The 25,069-nt window shown below is 41.5% G+C and overlaps 1 protein-coding gene across 2 annotated transcripts in view; it reads right to left on the bottom strand.

Moving 5' to 3' along the window:
* The window catches only part of DCX (doublecortin), a 364,207-nt gene that overhangs the window by 161,989 nt on the left and 177,149 nt on the right, over positions 1–25,069 (bottom strand). The window contains exon 4 of one of the 2 annotated variants that reach the window (XM_082447683.1): positions 9,345–9,379. The exons of the other annotated variant lie outside the window; for it this stretch is intronic. The gene's annotated coding sequence lies outside the window, so the exon portion shown is untranslated. The remainder of the gene's footprint in view (positions 1–9,344; positions 9,380–25,069) is intronic. 2 annotated transcript variants of the gene reach the window in all.

The raw sequence follows: 25,069 nt of genomic DNA on the forward strand, positions 1-25,069 counted from the left end.
GACTGTAGCGCCATTCTGAGAAAGTTTTAGCCCGGTCAATGGAGAATCGCGAAGCCAAAGTTACACAATAGAGGAGTTCTGCATCCCTCAGGACCGGGCCAGCTCTAGGATACCTGTCATACTCAATCACTGGCTAGAAGCAGCCTGGGAGAAGTGTGGATTTGGTGCCAATGCAATGTTGTGTCCAGAGGGATGTAAGCTGGGGCTGCCAATTATACTTCCTACAAGAGGTTCTCTTGAAGAAAATTTGAGAAGAGCATTTACATAGCTGCCACTGTAGGGGAAACGAACAACAAATGCATAGACAACTAAATGTAAAATATAATATCAAGTAGTAATAGGTGCCAGACAGAAAATAAAAATCAGAGTAAGGCCATAAAAAGTGACTTTTTCCGGGAAGGAGCAGAGGAGCTCCTATTTTAGATGACTGAGGGTCATATGAGTGGATGACCAGTTGGGAGGGGAGTTAGGGAGACCAGTTAGGAGGCTATTACAATAGGGCTGGCAAGAAGAGATGGCTTGACTAGGATGGAAGCGGTGGAAGTGAAAGGAGGCAGTTAGATTTGTGATATTATTAAAGATAAAGCTGTCAGAACTTGCTGATGGGTCTCATGAGGAGTAAGAGGTAAAGAGAGGAGCCCATGATGATTCCTAAGCTTGGGGATTAAAAACACTCATTGAGATCAATAAGAAAGAAGGTAGGGTGTTTGGGGTGTTAACATTGGAATCAAAGGTCTGTGCTACATCACCATGAATATTCTAAAAACTATTGAATTGTACACTTTAAATGAGTGGATTGTATGGTATATGAATTATATCTCATTAAAGCTATTACCAAAAAAAAAGAGAAAAGAAAAAGTCTGCGTTAGACCTGTAAGATGCTTCTTAGCCATCCAGAGAACACTTAGATACATGAATCTCAAGTTCAGGGGAAAGAGGTTAGAGCTGGAGATACAAATTTAGGAGTCATCAGCATGTTGATGGCATTTGTTCTGTTATCTATTGCCATGTTTAAAGACATCCCAAAATTTAGTAGCTTAAAGCGATGATGAATTATTATTCCTCGTGATTCCGTGGGTTTCTCATGACTCACATGGGCTGCAATTATCTGGGAGCTCAGCTGCAGCTGGTACATCTATGTCTGGGGCCTTGCTGCTGTCATCTGGGGCACCTTAGTTCTCTTCCATGTGGCCTTTCTCTCCCCACGTGGTACCTCATCGTTTACTCAAGTAGCATAAGCTTCATACATGGCAGCTGGCAGAAGCTACTAGGTCTCTTATAGGCCAAGAATTGTCACATTCTAATTTCACCCTTTGTGTGGGTCAGATCAAGTTACAAGGCCAGCCCAGATTCAAGGAGGAGGAGAGATCGATTTCACTTTCTCATAGGAGGAAAAATGTGCACATACAATAATGGAAGGAATTATTGGCTATCTTTGTAGATAATGCACCACAATATTTACAGTCATGAGACTGAAATAGATCACTAAGAGAGTGGGTACAGATAGATACCAAGGTATGAGGATTGGAGTCTAGGACACTCCATTGACGAAGAGGAACCTGCAAAAGAGACTGAGAAACAGTATTATGTGAGGTATAGGAAAACCAGGAGATAGACCTAGGTTCAAATCCTGGTGTTACCTTGGATACCCACTAGATCCTAGGTAAGTTTCTTAACTTTCCCAAGCCTTAATACCCTCATCCATAAAATGAGGATAATAATAGCATCTACTTTTCTATTCGTTTTCTTTATCACAAGGCAGAGAAAGAATGAATAAATAAATAAATGAAAAAATAAAATTGTCCTTTGGATCAAGCACAAGGAAGCCATTGGTGACTTTGGAAAGTGGAATACTGGGAGCACAGGAGAAAATGACTGAGGGATGTAGTATCTGTAAAGAAAAGAAAAGGCCAGGGCTAGAGCAGAGCAAAATGTCAATTGTGAAGTTTTTAAAAAATATAGTAGAAAAGAAGGAAATCTTGTCATTTGTGATGACTCAAGGTCCATTATGCTAAGTGAAATAAGTCAGAGAAAGACAAATACTATATGATCTCACTATGTGGAATCTAAAAAAAAAAACCAAACAAACAAACAAAAACAAACAAAAAAACCACAGGTTGAGCTCATGGATACAGAGAACAGATCGGTGGCTGCCAGAGTCAGGGGTGGGTCAAATGGGTGAAAGGAATCAAAAGGTACAAACTTCCAGTTATAAGTCCTGGGGGTGTAATGTACAGCATGGTGACTATAGTTAAATAATAGTCATATTATTTGAAAGTTACTAAGAGAGTAGATCTTAAAAGTTCTCATTAGAAGAAAAAAAATTCTGCATGTATTGTGATGGGTGTCAACTAGAATTATTGTGGTGATCATTTCACAATATATACAAATATCAAATCATTATGTTGTACACCTGAAACTAATATAATGTTATTTGACAATTGTGTCTCAATTTTTAAATGATAGTAGATATTTCAACATGTTTAAAATGCTGATGAGAAGGAACTAGTAGAGAGGGAGTGGCTGAAAATACAAGAGAGGGAAGGAATAACAGATAGGGCATGGTCTTCAGAGTGTAAAGAGGATGGAATCCATGCAGAGGTGGGATGATTAAGTTTGGGCAGGAGGCAGGACTCCTCTTCTGCAAAATCAGAATGGAAAGAGATAAAGGAGGAGTGCAGATACGGATGAACTTGTAGGCAGTATCTGCTTTCTTAGTGACTCAAAACAGATGGTCCGTGATGAAGAGAGGCTGGCAGTGAGGCAGAGACTAACAAAGGCTGAAAGTGTATGGAGAATGAAAGACTGCTGAGAAGGAGGGACAGATCCAAGAGTGGTTCCATGCTGAGGATTCAGGTGAACTTGAAGATCATGCGGCACCAATGGGCCTGCTGGTGTGGTTGTCTACAGAGCTCTGCAGTCCTCGGGAAGGAGCAGAGATGGCAGATCCAGGGTTGGGATTTATAGGGCAGACACTGCTAATTTTAATGCTGCCTTTTAGAAAGACTAGGAATGAAAAGTCAGTTAGGAGGTCTGTGCTGGGCTTAAATTCTTATTCTTAGTAATAACCAGTGACCTAGAAACACCCAGGAACTGAGGAAGAGGAGACTGAAAATTTCTGAGCACCTACCATTTACCAGGGCCACGGGATACATATGGGCATTTTCTCACTTAAACCTCACAACAACCATGAAAGGTAGAGAGAATTATCCTTGCTTTACAGATGAAAGTGAAGGCTCAGGGAGGTGAAGGAACTTGCCTGAGCCTGGTTTTCTTGTTGTTTCCTTGGGAATGTGAAGGCAGACGGAATATTGATGGGGCAAAGTGCGCACTGGGGCGTGATTAGCTTTATGACGTTATTTTGAGTCTCCACACATACTGCGTGTTTGGTGTTCCTCTGGGAAATAACCGAGAGGAGGCCAATCAGCAGCCTCTCCCTGCCTGGATGAGGGGAATATGCTCATTTATAATTCTGTCTTTATACCAGTATTGTTGCTTAGAGACTCCATCTAGCCTTACTCTCTTTTTCATTATATTTTCATGCAGGAGACTGTCTCTTCGTTTTGCCAGCACTAGCCCAGACCTTGTCTTTTTAAACCTCCGGTCCCCTTTTTGGAATGGTCTCCCTTAAATTTTCCTTTGACTAGGGTCAGAATGTCAGTTCTAATTGTTACATCTTTGTATCTGATTAATGACATCACTGTTTCCTTTCCTTGCCAACTTCCTGACTTAATTACAAAGGGAGCCTCTCACATTTTAGAAACAGAGAAACCAAGACACAGTGTGAGCCAAAACCAGGTTTGTGGGATGTTTGCTAGTACCAGGTCTCTGTTGTGCATGATCAAGCAACTGAAAAATCCTGAGTTAACTTCCTGCTGGAGCATCCCTTGGTCTTTAGTGCAGGGTTGAGAGTCAAAATAGGTTAACACTTGTATTAGTCTTGGGTAACCAATTAGCATGAATAATGGCTTAGCCCTGGAGCCCCTTGCTGAGCTAGGCTTTAACCCTTTAGTTGCTGGATCACGGGGAGTATAGTGCAGGGCAGGAGGGGATGGGCCAGCCAGGGAGGTGAGTGGAGGTCCTAGAGCAGTAGCTACTTACCAAACACTGTGAAAGGATTTCAAGGCTTTCACAACTGGAAGAGTCTCATGAAGACCTGCCTCAGTGGTTATAAATGTTATCTAGGTGTGTTTATGGTCAGAAGGCAAGCAGGTTGATACTTTTCTCCTAAAAACTACATGAACAATTTTTAGACTGTTCATTGTTCCATTATGTCCATTCTCCCTTTCTTCCAAAGGTAAAGGATTATTAGTTGGGCATGTGGCCACTAAGCTTAAGAGTACATTCCCCAGGCTTACTTGCTGCTAGTTGTGGGCATGTGATTAAGCTACTGCCAATGGGATGCAGCTAGAAGAGAGACGAAGAGCCTTCTGTTCAAACTCTTAAAGGAAGAGGGCATCTCCTCCTTCTCCTACTTGCTTCATCCTGCTAATTGGTTCTTGGACATCGTGGAGAGCCATTGTGAGCCAGGTGGACAAGGGAAATACCCTAGGATTGGTGAGCCACAGGATGGAAGGAGTCTGGATACCTGGAAACCTCATGCAGCAGAATTGCCATGCAGACGTGCAGCCTGCACTGCCTACCTCCAGACTGTAATGTGAGAAATACACTTTTATTTGTTTAAGCCATTGTCAACTTGGGTTTCTGTTACAAACAGCCAAAACAATATCCCAAATAGGAGGGTTTTGTGGGTTTCTCTCTTTGCTATTCTTTTTTTAAAATTTATTTTATTTATTTATTTGGCTGCTTTGGGTCTTCGTTGCTGTGCGCGGGCTTTCTCTAGTTGCGGCTAGTGGGGGCTACTCTTTGTTGCAGTGCATGGGCTTCTCGTTGTGGTGGCTTCTCTTGTTGTGGAGCACGGGCTCTAGGCACACGGGCTTCAGTAGTTGCGGCACGTGGGCTCAGTAGTTGTGGCTAGTGGGCTCTAGAGCGCAGGCTCAGTAGTTGTGGCACACGGGCTTAGTTGCTCTGCGGCATGTGGGATCTTCCCGGAGCAGGGCTCGAACCCGGGTCCCCTGCATTGTCAGGCGGATTCTTAACCATTGCGCCACCAGGGAAGTCCTCTTTGCTATTCTTTTGATTCACCTGAACCGCATATGTGTATATGTATTCCTTTCTAACTACCGAGTTGAGAAGTGACACTAGAAAGGCACAGGTGCTGAGATCTAATATTGATTTAAGGTCCATTGTACCCTCCTATTGAGTGATGATAAGGCCAATTCCTTTTCCACTCAATGCCATTTCTGAGGTGTACATTAGGTACCCTTAGAGGTTGTGTTGATCATTTAGATGACCCCACATACCTCTTTTAGATTAGGAAACTGATACCAATGTACCACCCTGGAAGTGGAATGGAACAGACCTTGACCTTACTTTCTATAGTCTATAGTTCAAGCAGGGACAGATTCATATTCCCCTTGAGGCTTAATATTCCCATGAGAAGAAGGCGATATGACACAATGCATGGAGTGGTGGGAGAAGAAAGGGCCACCCGTTCAGCCAGCCAGGTCAAGTTAGCCCTTGGGGATCACTGGCTGAGAGGTGACACAATTGGAATGGAATGTCTGTTTGACTAAATTGGGCAGTGGGATTAGTGATTCCCTACATTAAATAGTAACCTGATACCTGTTAGATGTAATATTTACTTTGCTGCAGAGAAGCTGCTTGCTCCTTAAAATAATCTATCTTAAGTCACAATTAGCAGAACAACAACAACAAAAAATGAGATGGTGAAATACCATAGAGCAAGATTTGTGCTCTCTCTTTGTAGAATTTAAGCTGCAATTTCAGAGATGTTTATCAAGAGTTTATTGTAAGGTTCCAGTCAGGAATTATGATTTTATCAGCTAAGTCTAGAGAATCACAGGGCAGGAGCTCGGCCCCCAAATAGCCTCAACAAACATTTTCCAGTTCCCTTAACATTTACTAAGCATTTGTACACATGTGATCCCCTTTAACGCTCACAACAGCCCTGTGAGGTAAATACTATTATCCCCATCTCACGGATAATGCAACTGAGGTTTGGAGTGGTTAAACAAACCTCAAAATGATCTCCAGCCAGTACTGGGAGAGAGCCAAGACTTGGACCCAAGCCTATCTTCCTCTAAAGCACAAGCTGAAAGTTAAGTTCTGCACCTGAAGTTAATTTGTGAAGGACATGAGACGTGGCAGATCTACCTGCACAAGCTAGTTTACCTCTTGAGCCTTGAAGCTTGGAGTCAAGCAGTTCATTGGAGACCTATTTTCACAGAAATACCCAATTTCTTATGATTCTTGAAATTTGAATGACAGTTGTCAAAGATGATATTTTAGTTCTAGTGGGGCTGCTGACGTGCTATGAAAAGTCCCCAAATCCAGCAGCATGAGGAGACTGGGGAAAAGCCAGGTGTCTGAAGAATCCCCAACTTAGATCATTAGCTAGCCTAGAAAGAAAAATGATTATATCTTCAGTTGTTTGGAGATCATAGGGAGACAGATAGCTGATTAATGGAAAATTTTATTACAGGAAACAGCTTCACTTCTAGGCACAAGGATCGCTTATATGTTTTCCAGAAAGTGGTCTTCTCCCTTAAAAGTAATCTGCAGGGTCTTTAATGATCTATTCAGCACTGCTCTGTAATTCCCCATACTCTCATCTGAGAGTGAAGACAGGAAACCCAGTATTAACATGAACTCTAGACATCAGGAAAGGAAGGGAAACAAGCCTATTTGGTTTTTTGGTTTTGGTTTTGGTTTTGGTTTATTTGCTTTAAGGCAATAACTTCTGCCCATTCAAGTTGGAATCAGGACCTGGGCCTAGGGAACTTACACACTGTATGCTTCATTAGTGATTTGGGGACTTGGGGTCCAAGGCGAGTGGACTAGGTCTCTTTCCTCTGGGACCTGCTGAAAAAGATCTGTTGTCTGGGTACTTAGCTCAGCCTAGTGATTTAACAACAAATAACAGGGAAGGAAAAGGTCCCGGAGGGAGAGGCAAGATAGAGTTTGCAAAAGAGTCTGAGTTTATAAGACAAGCCTCTGGGGCAACAATCAACTCCTATGCATATTCACCATCAAACCCACATGCCAAGCCAGAGTCTGTGAGGAATACACAGCCCTACAGGTCAGTACCACGGAATCATTAAACCAGGGAGGAAATTATAAACACCAGTAATCAAATTAAACAAAAATAACCTTATTCATTCATTAATCAAACACTTGAGTGTGATTTCAGTTTTCTCTAACCATAATGTACATCAGAATTTCTTTTCCTAATCAGTCCCCTGTCATGCAATGACTGCCCATTATCAAACTCCCTAAACATGGTTGCTAGGTAGTTAGAATTCAGTGAGTCTGGACTTGGCTATTTTACTGTATGTTTACTTGGTGTATCAACTAAGATGCTCTTGGTTGTAAATAATAGAACAACTTTGCCTCTTTTCTGATCAGGTGGTTTGTTTTCTTATTGTTGAGATATACTTAGTGACACTTTTAAACTGCCAAATCAACCAACCCTGAAGCCTGCTCTGACTTAAACATAAGGTAGTGTATCGGTTTCCCATTGCTGCTGTAACTAATTACCGCAAACTTAGAGGCTTAAAACAACACAAATTTATTATCTTACAGTTCTGGAGATCAGAAGTCTGAAATGGGTCTTACAAAACTAAAATCAAGGTGTTGGCAGAGCTGCATTTCTTGTGGAGGATCTAGGGCAAAATCCATTCCTTCCTTTTTTCAGCTTCTAGAGGCAGCCCACATTCCTTGGCTCATGGTCCCACATCACTCTGACCTTTGCTTCCATTGTTATATCTCCTTCTCTGGCTCTGACCTTGCTGCCTCCCTCTCATAAGGACCCTTGTGATTACATTGGGCTCACCCTGATAATCCATGATAATCTTCCCATTTTAAGATCCTTAACTTAATCACATCTGCAAAGTACCTTTTGCCATGTAAGGGAACATATTCACAGATTTCAGGGATTGGAGCATGGATATCTTTGATGGGCCATTATTCTGTCTACCACAGGTAGTTTACTAGATTATATAACTGGGAGTACAAAGTCAGAGCAGGCTTCAGAGTTGGTTGATTCAGCAGTTTAAAAGTGTCATCAGGTACAACTCAATAATAAAAAACCAAACACCTGATTAAGGCAAAGGACTTGGATAAACATTTATCCAAAGAAGATATATAAATGGCTAATAAGCACATGAAAAAGTGCTCAACATCACTAGTCATTAGGGAAATGTAAATCAAAACCACAGTGAGATACCATTCCACATCCATTAGGATGACTATTATTAAAAAGAAAAAACAGCAACAGTAACAAAACACAAAATGACCAGCATTGGCAAGGATGTGGAGAAACTGGAAACATTGTGCATTGCTGGTGGGAACGTAAAATGTTGCAGTTGCTGTGGAAAACAGTATAGCAGCACCTCAAAAAATTAAACATAGAATGATCCAGTAATTCCACTTCTGGGTGTATACCCAAAAGAATTGAAAGCAAGGACTTAAACAGATATGTGTACACTTGTGTTCATAAGTACGTTATTCACAATAGCCAGAAAGTGGAAACAACCCAACTGTCCACAGGCAGATGAATGGATAAACAAAATGTGGTACCTACATACAATGGAATATTCTGCATTAAAAGAAAAAGGAAATTTTTACACATGCTACGACATGGATGAACCTTGAGGACATTATGCTAAGTGAATAAGCCAGTCACAAAAGGACAAATATTTATGATTCCTCTTATATGATGTTTCTAGAGTAGTCAAATTCACAGAGACAGAAAGTAGAACGGTGGCTGCCAGGGGCTGGAGGGAGGGAAAGTTGGGGAGTCAGTTTTTAATGGGTACAGATTTTCAGTTGAGGAAGATGTGAGAGTTGTGGAGATGGATGGTGGTGATGATTGTACAATAATATGAACGTACTTAATGCCACTGAACTGTACACTTAAAAATGGTTAAGATGGTAAATTTTATGTTCTGAGTGTTTTACCACAATTTTTTAAAAAAATGTCACCAAAGACCCAGATTCTTTCCATCGCTGTACTCTATTACCCAGAGATCAGCCGCTATCTAAGGCTAGATTCTCCTCACAGTCATAAGAAATTTGTCAACAGCAATCAGAGCCACATGTTTGTTTTTATTCACAACTAAGGGAAGAGTCTATCTCTTAAAAGCAAGGATAAAGTTTTCCAAAAGACTCCAATAAACCTTTACCTGAATTTTAGGCAGCTTGTGTGTCTGAACCATAACTGGCAAAGGGGATGGGTTTATCCTCAGACCAATCAGACTTACCCCTTGAGCTGAGGTCAATTTCCCAACTTACCTGGCTGCAATTCAATGGAAAAGGGATAGAATGAGTCACGAGGAGTCGACCAAAATGATTACTCTTGCCGCTTTACAACTTTTGTAACAACCTCAACGCAAGTGCACAGACTTGGGTGCAAAACCTCTCAGCAAACTTCAAGCCATCTTTCCAACTCCTTGCCAGTTGTCCCCTTCCAGTGCCAGCAACGCTCCCCTGCATCTCAGTTCTAATGCCTTCCCATCCCTACAGCAACAGGAGAGGTCATGTCTATGGGGGACAGGGAAGTAGATGGGGAAGGCATCAGAAAAGAGGCCACATTTACATTTGTGTCATTATCACCTGGAAGTGCCTCAAAATTAGGGATTCCTGGATCCAACCCAAGAAGTGCTGAATCAGAACCTTAAATAAAAATTAAATTAAAATTGTTATTTCTCTTTCATGGTTTTGCATTTTAAGAGGTGCTCTAGGTAATTCTGATGCTGGTCCATGGAATATACTTTGAGAAGCACTGGTCCTATCTTGGGTAAGAACTGTCCTAGGTGCTATGGATACAGTAACAGAGATGATCCGGGTCATACTCTGGAGGTGTTCACAGTCTATTTGGGAGAACAGATACTTAAATAATTATGACAAGACCTGACAGGTGCTATAGTAGAGTCATGAATAGAATTCTCTGAGGCTGATACTGCCTAAGGGAGTCAGGAAAAGATTCACAGAATATTTGGCTATAGTGAGATAGCATTACAGGGTGTATGTACAGTGGGGAGAGAGGGAGAGGAAACAAAGTAACAATTTTAATAATTCAGGCTACCAGGAAGACTCAGTGAGTCCCAGATTTGGGTGATCGTGAGAAGACAGACATGCATTTGTGATTCCCTCATGGGATCTGAGTTCCCCACTTCTCACAGCTTTCACATTTTATTGTATTGCTCTGAATGTGATTCTAGTGTTTAATGATACATATTTTTCACATACATATTTATGTACAAGGTTGTATCAACAAAACCTTGTATAATATACTTTGGGATGGTTTAGTACATTTTCAAGTGTAGTGTTTTTTTTTTTTAAATCATCACCTTTTTTTACCAGGATTCTTTATTTATTTATTTTTGGCTGTGTTGGGTCTTCGTTTCTGTGCGAGGGCTTTCTCTAGTTGTGGCAAGCGGAGGCCACTCTTCATCGCGGTGCGCGGGCCTCTCATTATCGCGGCCCCTCTTGTTGCGGAGCACAGGCTCCAGACGCGCAGGCTCAGTAGTTGTGGCTCACGGGCCTAGTTGCTCCGCGGCATGTGGGATCTTCCCAGACCAGGGCTCGAACCCATGTCCCCTGCATTAGCAGGCAGATTCTCAACCACTGCGCCACTGGGGAAGCCCCGGGAAGCCCCCAAGTGTAGTTTTCACTATATGTAGTTAAACCTTATATTGCTGCCCTTAAACTGAATCCCACATCCCTATGCCTACTCTATCCTGGCACCTTAAACAACTATTCTAGAAGAGGAGTGGCAGTTATCCAGATGGAAAAGTAGGAAGAGCGATTCCAGGCAGAGGGACCAAATTGTCAGATCATGGAGCTACTAAAGAACATGACACATTTGGAAAACAGCCAATCAGAAGGTCGGCAGGGCTCTTCAGCGGGAAGTAGCAGATATGATCAGGCAGGTCAGGTGGGGACAGATTATTAAAGACAAAGCTAAGAATTTGGCCCTTAAATGGAACAAAACTGGAAACCACTGAAGGAGCTTAAATAAGTGAATGACAAGATCGGATATGTGCTCTAGAGAGATCATTTATTGGCCAGGTGGTGATTACTCTAAAGCAGCAGAGACAGGGTCTCTCAGAGGTCCAGGGATCTTCAGTCCAGTTCCATTTTACTGAGGTTCTTGGTATGATAAAGACAACAGATATGACAGAAGTCACCAAAAGTGTCTACTATTCTAAATGATTATGTTGAACAAATTAACACTTTTAACATACACACACACACACACTGGATTGCAATTCTGTTATCTCATTTGGAGATGTTGTAAATCTAAGTTGGAAACCTAGGCCACAACCTGGTTTTATTTCCAGACTCCACTACTTTTGAAAACTTTGAACAAGCAATTTCCTCTCTCCGACTTGTTTTTTTGACTATGGGAATACTAACTACTTTGTAAGGACTGGCTGAAAGCATATGTGTACAGGGTCTGGCATACTTGGGAGCTCAGCAAGTGTTTGTTAATATTTCTTCACAGTCTTTAAATATAACGAGCCTGTACCCATGTGCATTCATACAGGTGCCCCCACGTACATAAACACGTGCACTCAGATTCTGATATGCTGCCCTGGGGCCAAGGTTGGAAGGGGTATACGTCCATCAGACCCTCCAGTGCCTCTCCCTGCTTCTATGTTGAGCCCCCATCACTGAAGAGAGAGTATAGCCTCTATCTCAGGTACTTAGTCAGTAGAGCCCCCTGCCTACACATTCACCTCTGTGGCTGAGTTATGCCATCACCCTATTCCTTCTCCCAAGAGTGTTTATGTGGCAATCTTAGCTCTGACTGTAGAATTAAAGAATGCCCTTTTTCATGTTAAAGGGATTTCAGGTATCCATTAGTCTTTACCAGAAATCCCTCAGAAGTAAGGGGGACTTTCTCACTTCTCCTGACGTTACACCTAGGAGGGCTCTTATCCTCAAGTGCTTTTGGGGTACTTGCCCTTTTCCCCTGCTCAAAGATCAGCAGTCCCTTTGGGCTCAGTGTTTTTGTCAGGGGCATAGAGACCCGTAACTCACAGTAACAATTCCCTAGCTGACAACAGCAATAACTCACAGTGCTGCAACAGGCTTCCTGGGTTCCTGTTAACTTTTCAGAGTCAAGTCATTGAGTGCATAAGACTTGGCACTCAGAAGCTCCGCATCACAATCAGGGTGATTTCACAACACAGCATCAGCTAAATGGGTCCCTGGGCCTGAGCCAACCTCCCAGGGCTCCAGCTCCAAGATTCACCGTTTGCAGGATCTGTCACTCAGAAGTCCTTGGGGATGGTATATTTTAAGAGCTAGTAAAGCACTACTCTGAAAAGGAACTTGGGAAAATTATTCACTGCACTATGGCAAAAAAAATCTCCATTTATCATCATTACATGCTGATAACAGATAATACTTGATTGTGCCCTGATTATATCCAAGCCTCCTACCAGTGGACATGGCAGAAGATAGGGATGAAAATATAAATGGCTCCCAGCTCCCATTCACTTCTAATTGTCCATTCTTCCTTTAAAAAGATGCTGCCATCATTCTTTATATCCTGTTCAAACATGAAATGATAGGATTTTGTTGGCTGAAATAGATTGCATGAGGCCATTTCATCTATCCCCTTACCTTTAAATAAATCTAGACTTAAAATCACCCCGCATAGCTGAGTATCTAATCATTTCTTGCTTCAGGGTTTAACAATTTGTACTACCAATAGTGTTTGCAATATCTCTATCCTAAATCCCTCCAGTTGCAACTTAATCTTCTGTTCTTTAGTCTTCAGTCTTCCCATTGAATATCTTCCAGTTGCTAACTGGTCATATTCCATCACTGTGGATTTTCTCCCCCACGGTGCTTGTTCATTTAAACATCCCTAACAAGCTCTATGCTCCAGCCCTTTAATTTACTCTGATAATCTTCATAAAAGCCTCTCCAAATCATCTTTGTCTCTCATGGATTGAGTGAATATGACCAACAACAAAAAAGAAAGAAAATTCAGAAAAGATGAGAAAAGGTGAGTCTAAAGGGCGCTTCTCCCCATTTCTGTTATTTATATCACTGATGTTCAAATGATATTTAGTGCTATTTTTATAGAATACATGTCCACAGTAGAAAACTTAAAAGCAACATAGAAGAATTAAAAATAAGGAGAAAAGATCTCCTGTAATCTGACCACCTAGCCCTAAGAGTTAAGATTTCCTTTGTGTGTGGGTTTGCGTGTGTGTTTCCTCAAATTGGGATCATGCTATATTTGTTGCTTTGTGTCTTGCTTTGTTAAGGTTGTATTTCATGGGAATTTTCCATGTCGTTATCCACTCTGCCAAAATATGACTTTTTAATAGCAGCATAATTCTCCACCTTATGGATGTACCTTGGCTCACTTAATGATTCCCCTACCACTGGGCATTTAAATGGTTTCTAATTTCTCACCATTTATACATAATGCTATATCAATGTCCTTATACATAAATCTCTGACCACATTCCTGATCTTTTTAAAAAGCAGTATTGTGTGTGAGTGTGTGTGTGTGTGTGTGAGTGTGTGTGTGTCTAAATATATTTGATTTCCTGATACCTATAATCTTTCAGATGAGATCTCTGGATAATTTTCTATCAAATTCATATGTAGACTCTGAATAACAAATGAGTAATCCATGACTTTCAATTCTTAAATAGCTTCCCCACAACTATAGGATAAAGCTCTAATTCTTTTTTTTTTTTTTTAAGTTTTTGGCTGCACCCCCCACGGCATGTGGGATCTTAGTTCCCCGACCAGGGATCGAACCCACACCTCCTGCATTGGAAGGCAAAGTCTTAACCACTGGACCACTGGGGAAGTCCCAAGCTCTAATTCTTTAGCAGACCGTCTAAGCCCCATCTTTCGACTCCATGCCTGGAACTGTATACTTTAGCAATTCAGACTGCTTCTAGTTACTTGCACACTTCATGGTGGTTAATACCGTTGACTACATTGTTCGCTCTGCCTAGAAGGCTTCTCTCATCTTTTTCCCCTCCCTAATCCTAAGCATGCCTTCAAGGTTAGTTCATGTGTCATCTCCTTCAGGCAATCTTTCTTGAATCCCCAGGTTGGGCTAAGTGCACCGCCAATGTGTACCTGTGTCACCTAATGTGTGTTTCTAACATATTATATTAAAATCTGGTTTTATTTCTACTTGTGCCACTACACATTAAGCATCCTGAGGACAGGGATAATGTTTAGTTCATCCCTCAATGTGTAGTAGAGTAGCTAACATACGGTAGGTGTACTGTTGAACAGAACTGAGTACCTTTTTGTGCTCATACCTGTAATTGATGCTGGTAATTCAGTAAGAATTATTGAATGAAGTATCAAGATCATAATCTAGTAGAAGAGATTGGTTACAGAATATGTAGTTACATAATAACTATAATTCAGTGCTGCAAATTACTCTGGATTGATGGAGGAAGGAGCAATTGATTCTGCTTGGAGCTGAGCTGTGGTCTGGTCCATACGTTTCTTGTTTACTGCCTCTAAAGCACAGGAATCTCAAAAAGTCCCAATGATTCTTATCAGTTGGTATCTGTCTTCTACTTAAATACGATAGCATTGTAATTTTAGTGTGATTTCTACTGTTGCCCTTGAAATTTTCATACCTACAGCCAACCCAATCTGGCACTATTTTGCCTCCCCCGAAATGTCTTTTGGAATGTGGAACTAGCAGAAGAAAATGCAAACCAGATACAGGTATCTCTAGACAGAATGAGTCACTTTAATGTTTCTGAGAAATACTGTACATCCTGTATTTCTCTTCTGACTCACCTCCGTCAGAAGGAGAACGGCTACTGTACAAGAGTAAGGCCCTGGTTCAGCCGCATGGAGACGGACTAATGTTGCTTCCTTCTCCAGCATTAGTGTGATTCCCATCGCCAGTTAATTGTCAATTAGCTCCTCAGGTGGCACAAAACCTAAGGTTCAGGAGGAAGGGCATGGAGAGACCAGAGGCACTTGCCAGGTGGCTAACTGACAAGGCAGGACTATAGAAAACTGTGGGTTGCCAGTAAGAGGACACTACAAAGGCATTTCCTTCGTCAGGGTACAGAGGAGTCCTGAATGGGCACTAAATGCCCAGTATGTTCCCAGGCCTGCAGAACGGCAGCTAAACCAAAGCAGCCCTCTATCAACTGACTTCTCCTAGGAGAAGGCAGTAGCTAGAGGCCCAGGGTAGGAGAGGCGATCACTGACCCACAGGCCTCCTGTTTTAAGTGAATTGGCACGATCCCTTCAAGAGCTGTGGATGACCAGGGCCCTTAATCAAGAGCAGATAGACTAGCAGCCAACCATCTGATTAAACTGATACTGGAGCCTCCACATGGAGAACAGATTTTTGTCCTCTATGCTTTAAATACCATCGAGCTTTCTAGAATGGCTGAATGCCGTGGAACAGGATTTTAAAACTATGACTTTAATACAAGCAGTCCACAGCATACAAATGAAATGTATTCCACAGGTTTAATGGCTTGGAACTCAAAACACATTTTTTCCTATAGAATTAATGTTATACATTAATTCTCAGGTTCTCCTCCATCCCATTAAGAAACCTATTAATCCCCCAGTGTGCCTGAATTATAATACTATAGTAGTAGTTGGAACGCTATTTTCTTATTCTATATTAGTTGCTGGGGCCATGTAACATAGAAGTAAAGAAGACAAGAAAGAGGAAGAGAATTCTACACCCCTTGCTCCTCTCTTGGGAATAGTCCTGGCCTGCTTGAGGCAAATTTTGAAACATGCCAAATTGTTTCTGAAAAACACCCACCTTCTTTTTGGCACCTTTCCCAGGCAGGGCTCCAGTGCCTTTTAGGCTTTGTTAAGCCCCCCAACTCGACAGCTCCCTAAACTGCTTTAGCATCTCCAGTCCCCTTCATGACTTCCAAATCTCTTATTCTCCCTCACTCTCCATAAAATTACTATTTCCTCACAGAAGTCCAAAATTTAGCTCATCCACCCCTGTGCCAAACCTGTTCTGCTACCTGACCTTCCGGGCTCTGTCAATAGCAATAAAATTCCTATTCAGCTAAGTTCAAAAGCACAGAGTCCTCTTTGACACCTTTTTTCCTCATCAGTCAAACATCTTGTTGATTCCACTTCTGGAAGGTCTTTGGTTATCACCGTCTTTGTTTGAGATCTCATCAGTGTAGTTGACAGCTGTAGTTTTGGAATCAGTTTATGTGATCTCTCACTTGAACTGTACAGAGGCAGCCTCCTGACTGCTTTCATTACCTAGCTCCTCCCTCTTCCCTTTTCTGATGGATGAACCTTCCTAAAGCATAGCTTTAATCACCTCCTCTATCCTTCCGCCCAAATCTACCAATGGTTCTCCTAACACCTAATAGCTACTCTTACTACATTTAGTTTTCACAACCAAGATGAGGTAGATATCCTTATTCCAATTTTGAAAATAAGGAAAAATAATTTACTGAAAGTCACCAGCCTGATCAGTGATGCAGCCAAGATTTGAACTCAGGTTTGTGTCCAAAGACCATGGTCTTTTCACGCCACACCACATCCTAGCGTAGCCCAACTACCTTAAGTTGGCAATCAAGGTCTTCCATGATCTGGCTCCATTTTATTTCTCATCCTCTCTCACACCACTTCTCTTTCTATCCACTCTATTCCCAGCTAACCAGACTACTTGCTTTTTCCCAAACCTGCCCTGGATTCTACTACCTTTGTCTATGCTGGGTGGTGAGTCTTTTCCTTGTAAAGGCCCAACTCAACTGCTACTTCCTCAACAGAAGCCTTCCCTTCTACTACCCGCTTCACCTACAAACACACTCGAACACTAGCCAAAAGTTCTCTCCGTTTTCTGAGTTACCACAACACTAATTGTAGCCTGTATTGTAGTTATTTGAATGGGGGTTATCATCCCAACTACTATTTTAAATCCTTGAGGACAGGTACCCAAACTTCCTATCCTCAGTCCTAGTAAGTGGAGGTGTCCATAGTAGGGATTCAGTTAATGTTTAAGGAATGAATTATTAGTAGAAATGAAGATTGCAAGGTAAAACAAAGCTGAATGTTATGATGAGGCGTTTCTATTTGATGAGAAAGCCCCCAGAGGATTTTGATCAGAGGAAGGCCATAACAAAAGTTGTCTTTTTTGAGTAACCAATGAAGATTCAAAGTATAGGTTAGAGGAGAACAGTGCTGAATTAAAGTCTCAGCTCTGTTATGCATTAGCTCTGTGACTTTGGACAAGTCACTTCCTTAATAACAGCTTTATTAAGGTATAATTTATGTACCACAAAAATCACCCTTTTAAAGTGTAAAATTCAGTGTTTTAAACTATATTCACAGTGTCATGCAACCATCACCACTATCTAATTTCAGAGTATTTTCATTACCCTGAAAAGAAACTCCATACTCGTTAGCAGTCACTCCGCCTTTTCCCACAAACCTGCCAGCCCTTGGCAACCACAAATCTATTCTTTGTGTCTGTGAATTTGCCTGTTCTGGACATTTCATATAAATGGAATCACATAATACACATTCCTTTGTGACTGGCTTCTTTCACTTAGCGTAGTGTTTTCAAGGTTTGTCCATGTTGTAGCATCTATCTGTATTTCATACTTTTTTATTGCTGAATAATATTCCATTGAATGAAGTGGATATACTCATCTTGCTTACCCATTCATCAGTGGATGGACATTTGGATTTTTCCCATTTTTTGACTAGTATGAATAATGCTGCTATGAACATTCATGTACAATTATTTTTGTGATCATATGTTTTCAAATCTCCTGAAAAAAAAAAGGAGTGGAATTGTTGGGTCATATGTTTACCTTTTTGAGGAACTGATGGACTGCTTTACAGTTCCCACCAGCAATGTGTAAGGGTTCAAATTTCTCCAAGTCCTCACCAATACTTGTTATTTTCTATTTTTGTTTTTGTTTTTGAATTATAGTTACTCTAGTCAGTGTGAAATGGTATCTTGTGGCTTTGGTTTGCATTTCCCTAATGACTAATATTGTTGAGCACCTTTTCATGTGCTTATTGACTATTTGTATAACTTCTTTGGTCAAATGTCTATTCAGATTCTTTGCCCATTTAAAAATTAGATGATTTGTCTTTTTATTGTTAAATTGTAATTATTCTTTATATATTCTGGATACAAGTCCCATATCAGATATATGATTTGCAAATATTCTCTCCCATCCTGTGCGTTGTCTTTTCACTTTCTTCATGGGGTCCTTTGAAGAACAAATGTTTTTTTAATTTTAGTGACATCCAACTTAGCTATTTTTTCTTTGGTTTCTTGTGCTTTTGGTGTCATATCTAAAAATTTTCTAATCCAAGGTTACGAAGGTTAGCATCTCTGTTTTCTTCTAAGAGTTTTATAGTTTTAGCCCTTACATTTAGGTCTGTGAACAATTTTGAGTTAATTTTTATATGGTGAGAGGTGGGGGTCCAACTTTGTAGTTAGTTTTGAAATAAGAAGTATGAGTCCTCCAACTTTGTTCTTCTCTTTCAAGACTATTTTGGCTATTCTGGTTTCCTTGCATTTCCTTATGAATTTTATGATCAGCTTCTTAACTTATACAAAAAAGAAAAAAAGAAAGGCAGCTAGGATTTTGATAGGGTTTATGTTAAATCTGTAGATCAATTTGGGGAGTATTGCCATCTTAACCATATTAAGTTTTCTAATCCATGGATGTGGGATGCTGGGGCAGGTCATTTAACCTCCCTGAGCTTCATCTGCCTTATGTCTCAAATGGGAGTTATAATAGCCATTCTATCTATCTCACAGGGTTGTAGTGAAGATTGCATGAGAAAATTCTTCTTAAAGGGATTATTTATGACAGCATTATAGGAACCACTATAGCCTCTTGAGGTGATACCGTGAGGAGCATGAAAAACATCAGTTTATGTTCATCTTAAAACCAGTTTAATTTCTTTACAGCCACATTTTCTTTTTCTAAAGTGCTTATTATGTGGCTGGTGTCATAGTAGGCTCCATGGTGCAGTATTAAAAAGTGCAGGCTCTAGAGCCAGACTATCTGTTTTCAATTCCCAGCTCTATCACCCCATTTGACCTTAGGTAAATTACTTGCCTCTCAGTCATTCAGTTTTCTCATTTGTAAAATGAGGATAATAATAGTACCTAGTTCATAGCGTTCTTGTAAAGACTGAATAAATTAATTCATATAAAGTGCTTGGAAATGTGCCTGACACAGAGCATTCAATAAATGTCGACCGTCATTACAGCATCACATAGGAGTACTTTAGGGCCCTACATCCAGTGGCATTTATAATCAAATACATATGACATTGCCTTCAGACCCTTGGTTTGCATGATTTGAGTAAGTCAAGCATTTACTTGGAGCTGGAGTGAGTATCCTCTATGAACCAGACTGGAATGGAAATTCTCACATAATAATCTGGAGTGGATACATGAATACATCATTGCTTTTAAAATTGACACTGTGAAAAGTAAGGCCCTTCTTAGTTAAACAGAAAACATGTAGATCGCTTGGGATAATGGTTTCGTGGGAAACCAGTGCAATGACATTGCATCATTTTTTTCCCCTTAGGCGTCTATTTCTCTCTGCTCCTAGGTTTAGCTTATTATTGAGGGAAACAACTAGGGGAGAGAGGCAGAGCTGTATATGCACACCCGTGCTGTGCCTGTCTCCAGTCCTCTCAGACATAGTCTGATTCCTGATGGCATCTGGTTCTAGGGAGATTGCTCTGGGTTGATTGCTAGTAAAGCACTGCCTGCTGCCAGTTTTCTAGAAGCTAGAGCTCAGGGAAATCATTACTGAAACTGCTGCAGTTAGGAGCAGACTGGGAATCAGGGCATCCAACCTCATAATGACAGCCTGAAAAAGAAACAGCAATTTCTCTTGGAACCAAAGGATCGGGAGCCTTGTAGGGGCCCTCAACAGGCCATCCTAGTTCATTCCCTAGCCCCTAGGAAGACCTCTAGGGAAACCATTTAGGAAAAACTGCTGTGTAGCCCCCACCCCTGCACTCTCTGCTACGTAGTCCATTTCTTAACTCAGGGGATGTGGACTTTAGGACACTTGAGCATTTAAATGGAGTTTAAGAGATAAAGCCCTAAATGGGAAATCTTCCCTCCTCAAATCGCTCATTCCCCAGCATGGAAAACCTAAGAAACAAAAGGGCATGGGAGAGGGCTTCCCTGGTGGCGCGGTGGTTGAGAATCCGCCTGCCAATGCAGGGGACACGGGTTCGAGCCCTGGTCCGGGAGATCCCACATGCCGCGGAGCAACTAAGCCCGTGTACCACAACTACTGAGCGCACATGCCACAACTACTGAAGCCCCCGTGCCTAGAGCCCGTGCTCCGCAACAAGAGAAGCCACCACAATGAGAAGCCCGCGCACCACAACAAAGAGTAGCCCCCGCTCGCCGCAACTAGAGAAAAGCCTGAGTGCAGCAACGAAGACCCAACGCAGCCAAAAATAAATTTAAAAAAAAAAAAAAAAGGCCACGGGAGAAAAAGCCAAACAGCAACAGATCCCTTGTGCCAGCAAAGTGTTGCTAAGCAGAGTAACCTGGGTATTGGATGTAGGCCCAGCCATGGAAGCAGAAGAGTGGGTAAAAGTCAAAGGCAATGAAAACTAGCGGAAGCCTTGTAGTCCAAACTTAGAGGAAGGCTCTGATGCTTTTATGAATATTTGAGACATTCTGATGAAAATGATTTCCTCTGTTTGCTGCTGACAATAATTAAAAATAATTTATGGAGCCAAAGGCTAGTAAGTACTGGTGAGAGTTTAATGTGAACCTGAAAAGAAGTGTATTCATTTCTTTTGAAACCTAGGATTGTACACTCAACCCCCTTGTTCTCCTCTCCCAAATTCTCTTCTCTGGTTGGCCACTGTTTCATCCCTCTCCACCAAAAAGTTCTTCCATCCCCCATGTTTACAAACTAGGCTCCCATTCTCCCTGCTTATCATTAAAATTCCTGGTCTTTATAGTGCAGATCCAACACTGGTGTAAAGCAACCTGATTGCATTAATTCAAGCTAAGGTAGGGATGACTGAAAGTTCTTGAATGATCTCAGGACTCTGCATTTTAAAAGAAGAACAGATTCATTTAAATTAATTTCTGATCCAGGAAAAACTTAAAACTAAGTGATGTGATGAATTTTTTTGGAAGGAAGGTTTGGGAAAAGAGGGGAGCTTCTTGGTGCCCTTCAGATCATACACTGCTTTGCCCTTACTGCTTTGGCTACATACTAAGTGTAAAGTCATCCATGACAGGGAGTATTGTCACAGCTTCAAAAGCCCACCTACTCAGAAGCATAAGGCCTTGGGACTTCCCTGGTGGCGCAGTGTTTAAGAATCCGCCTGCCAATGCAGGAGACACAGGTTCGAGCTGTGGTCCGCGAAGATCCCACATGCCATGGAGCAACTAAGCCCGTGTGCCACAACTACTGAGCCTGCGCTCTAGAGCCCATGAACCACAACTACTGAGCCCACATGCCACAACTACTGAAGCCAGCACACCTAGAACCCGTGCTCCACAACAAGAGAAGCCACCACAATGAGGAGCCCTCGCACCGCAACGAAGAGTAGCCCCTGCTCACAACAAAGAGTGGCCCCCGCTCGCCGCAACTAGAGAAAGCCCGCGCGCAGCAACGAAGACCCAACTCAGCCAAAAATAAATAAATTAATTAATTAATTTAAAAAAAAGGAAGCATAAGGCCTTGAAGCATTAGATTTTAAATGAAAGTGAGAATCAGAGCTTTGGAAGTTGTCTATTGAGTCTCTGTAAAACTTCCCAGTTGATATCTCCTCTGAGGAAGCCTCTTCTCTCTGTGTTACACCTACAGAGCAGTCTGACCAAGACTAATGATTGCTCTGTCTTGGTGTTTCTTTGCCGAGAGGACAGTAGGTAAGAGATTAATGAGAAGATAAGCATTAAGATGGAGTTTAAAATTTGGGATGCTCTAAACAAATTAATGGAGAAAGAGAGAGAGGCCCTTGATATAGGTCAGCCTCAGCCAACTGAGTAGACGGTGTCTTTCTTGCCCTGTCAATTTCACAGTTGGTGAAATTCAGCATTGGGTCAACACACACAGCTGTGAGATGGACATGCCTTGATCCACAAGCAAACCCACTGCAGACAACAGATTCTGCAGTGACAGAGTCTGCAGTGAAGTTCCACCTGGCTGGCGTGTAACTGATTTGCAGATGCATGGCTCTGCTGGAGCTTTTGGAAACATACTCCTTATTCTAAGCTTTTTCCCTTAGGGTTTCCATCCCATCATCCTCGGCACCATTCTCCTCCCTCCCCTCCACAAAGACACACTATGCAGTTTGCAGGGGTGGTAACTATACCTACTGTTAAGTATCACCATCACTCTGAATGACAGAACAGCCAAACAAGACCCAAGAGAAAGGGAAAGTTAATGAGCTGAAAGATTGCAAAACTTCCAAAGCAGGCTGCCTGAAAACATTGAAAAGGTCTTTAATGCTGATGGATTTAGCTGTTAAATATCTTTAACAGAAGCAGTTATGTCTATTGTTTATTAATAATTGCTATTTTTGGGCTTCCCTGGTGGCGCAGTGGTTGGGAGTCTGCCTGCTAATGCGGGGGGCGTGGGTTCGAGCCCTGGTCTGGGAGGATCCCACATGCCGCGGAGCGGCTGGGCTCGTGAGCCACAACTGCTGAGCCTGCGTGTCTGGAGCCTGTGCTCCGCAATAAGAGAGGCCACGACAGTGAGAGGCTCGCATACCGCGATGAGGAGTGGCCCCCACTTGCCACAGCTGGAGAAAGCCCTCGCACAGAAATGAAGACCCAACACAGCCATAAATAAATAAATTAAAAAAAAATAAAGGCAGAAAAAAAAATTAAAAAAAAAAGATTCTCTTTTAAAAAAATAATAATAATAATTGCTATTTTTATCTCTTCATTGACACCTATCCTGTTCTTTAACCTGCCCAGAATACCTACCCAAGTGGTTCTCAATCATGATTGTGAATCAGAATTACTAAAGGGATGTTTTCTAAAAATCTAGATGGCCCAGTCCCACCCCAGAGCTACTGAATAAGAGTCTCTGGAAATGTGGCATAAGTATTCACATTTAAAAAAAAAAGGTTTCCAGGTGCTTTTTGAGGCATAGCCAAGGTTGCAGACCACTGCGTTAGCCTCATCTGGACTAATTCTATCTTTACAACAACTCTATTGAGGTTTGTATTATACCCCCATTTTATAGATTAGGAAACTGAAGCTTATAAAAGTACAGTGATTGGCCAAGCTCACACAGCTAGAGATGTGCGGAGCTAAGATTCAAAGCCAGGCCCGTGGCTCCAAAGGACGTGCTCTTCACTTCATCACATTAATGAGCTATGCATAATTTTTCTCAGGACTCTGATATAGACCTCTTGTAAACTAGATGTCTTGACCGTATTTAGAGTAGCTAGTTGCTCCACAGAACTCTTTCTCCAAGCAAACTTTTGTTCGGAATTCCAATATATAAAACAAATATCAGTAGAACCCGGTAGAGCAAGAAAAAAGAACCACCTCCTCTATCTCTTTGGACCCTGAAGCAGCTGCATAGCACAGTTTGAAAAACACAGTTCTAGTCAACTCCCCAAATCTCCTGATGAGGAAATTAAGGTCCAGGGAAGTAAATCAACTTGCCCAAAGTCACACAGCATGTGGTAAATCATGATCTAAAATTCAAGTTTCCTAATTTGAAGTTTAATGCTCTAACACACTTGACATGATAAAGATGGAAAAGAGCACCAAGTCCAGAAAGTTCTAGAGAAAACCCCAGGTATAGGAGAGAGTAAAAATATTTACAGTTAATATATCTCGAGTACTTACTATATGCCAAGAACTCTTACTGCTTTACTTATGGGTATACTCTGACTGTTTCAGAGTACCTTCACCTGAATTAAATCTGCTTCATTTACATGTCTCTGAGTGTCTTTTGAACACATCCACCATCTTTTCCTCTCCACTCCCACTACTAGTGCCTTAATTCGGGACCACATTACCTCTCTTTTAAAAAAAATAACGGCTTTACTGAGATAAAATTCACCCATTTAAATAGTACACAGAGACTTCCCTGGTGATCCAGTGGTTAAGACTCTGTGTTTCCACTGTGGGAGGCATGGGTTCAATCTCTGGTCGGAGAACTAAGATCTCACAGGCCATGCGGTAAGGCCAAAAAAACAATTTTTAAAAAAATAAATAGTACACAATACAATGGTTTTTAGTATATTCATAGAGTTCTACAACCATCCTCACAATTTAATTTTAGAATGTTTTCATCACCCCCAAAAGAAACCCCATACCCATTAGCAGTCACTCCCCATTTTCCCCTCCCCAAAGACCTGGCTACCACTAATCTACTTTCTGCCTTTATGAATTTGCCCATTCTGGACATTTCATATAAATGGCATCATATAATATGTGGTCTTTTATGACTGACTTCTTAGCATACTTTTCTCAATGCTCATCCATGTTGTAGCATGAATTAGTGCTTCATTCTTTTTTATGACTGAATAGTATGCCATTGTATGGATATACCACATTTTGTTTATCCATTCATCAGTTGATGGACTCCTTATTGTCTCTTGTTTGAATCACTGAAATAGCATTCTGACTGATGTTCTTACCTCCGTCTTTCTCTTCACTCTTCCCAGTACCATTAGAAATATTTTGTAAAAGTGCCTATTTGCCATCACTACTTCAGTGGTTCCCCATTCTAAGTAGGGAATCACAAATTTAACCTCCACTAGTGGCAAGGCAGGTCATGCAGAAGTGTGAAACTGTAAAATACCAAGACAATTTTGAGTGGGGGGGTTCAGTAGTCAGTTGAAGGGTGAAAGCCCTGCTTAGAGACATTCAGTGGCTTCTATGTGTCAGGCAGTTAAGTATCCTGATTGTGATTTGTTTCTATGATCTAGTAGTATAAAATTTCTCCAGAACTGGCCAACTCAAGGGACTTGAGATTTGATGCCA

The sequence above is a fragment of the Balaenoptera physalus genome (genome assembly GCF_965194825.1).
Source record: "Balaenoptera physalus genome assembly, chromosome: X".
Classification (NCBI taxonomy): domain Eukaryota; kingdom Metazoa; phylum Chordata; class Mammalia; order Artiodactyla; family Balaenopteridae; genus Balaenoptera; species Balaenoptera physalus.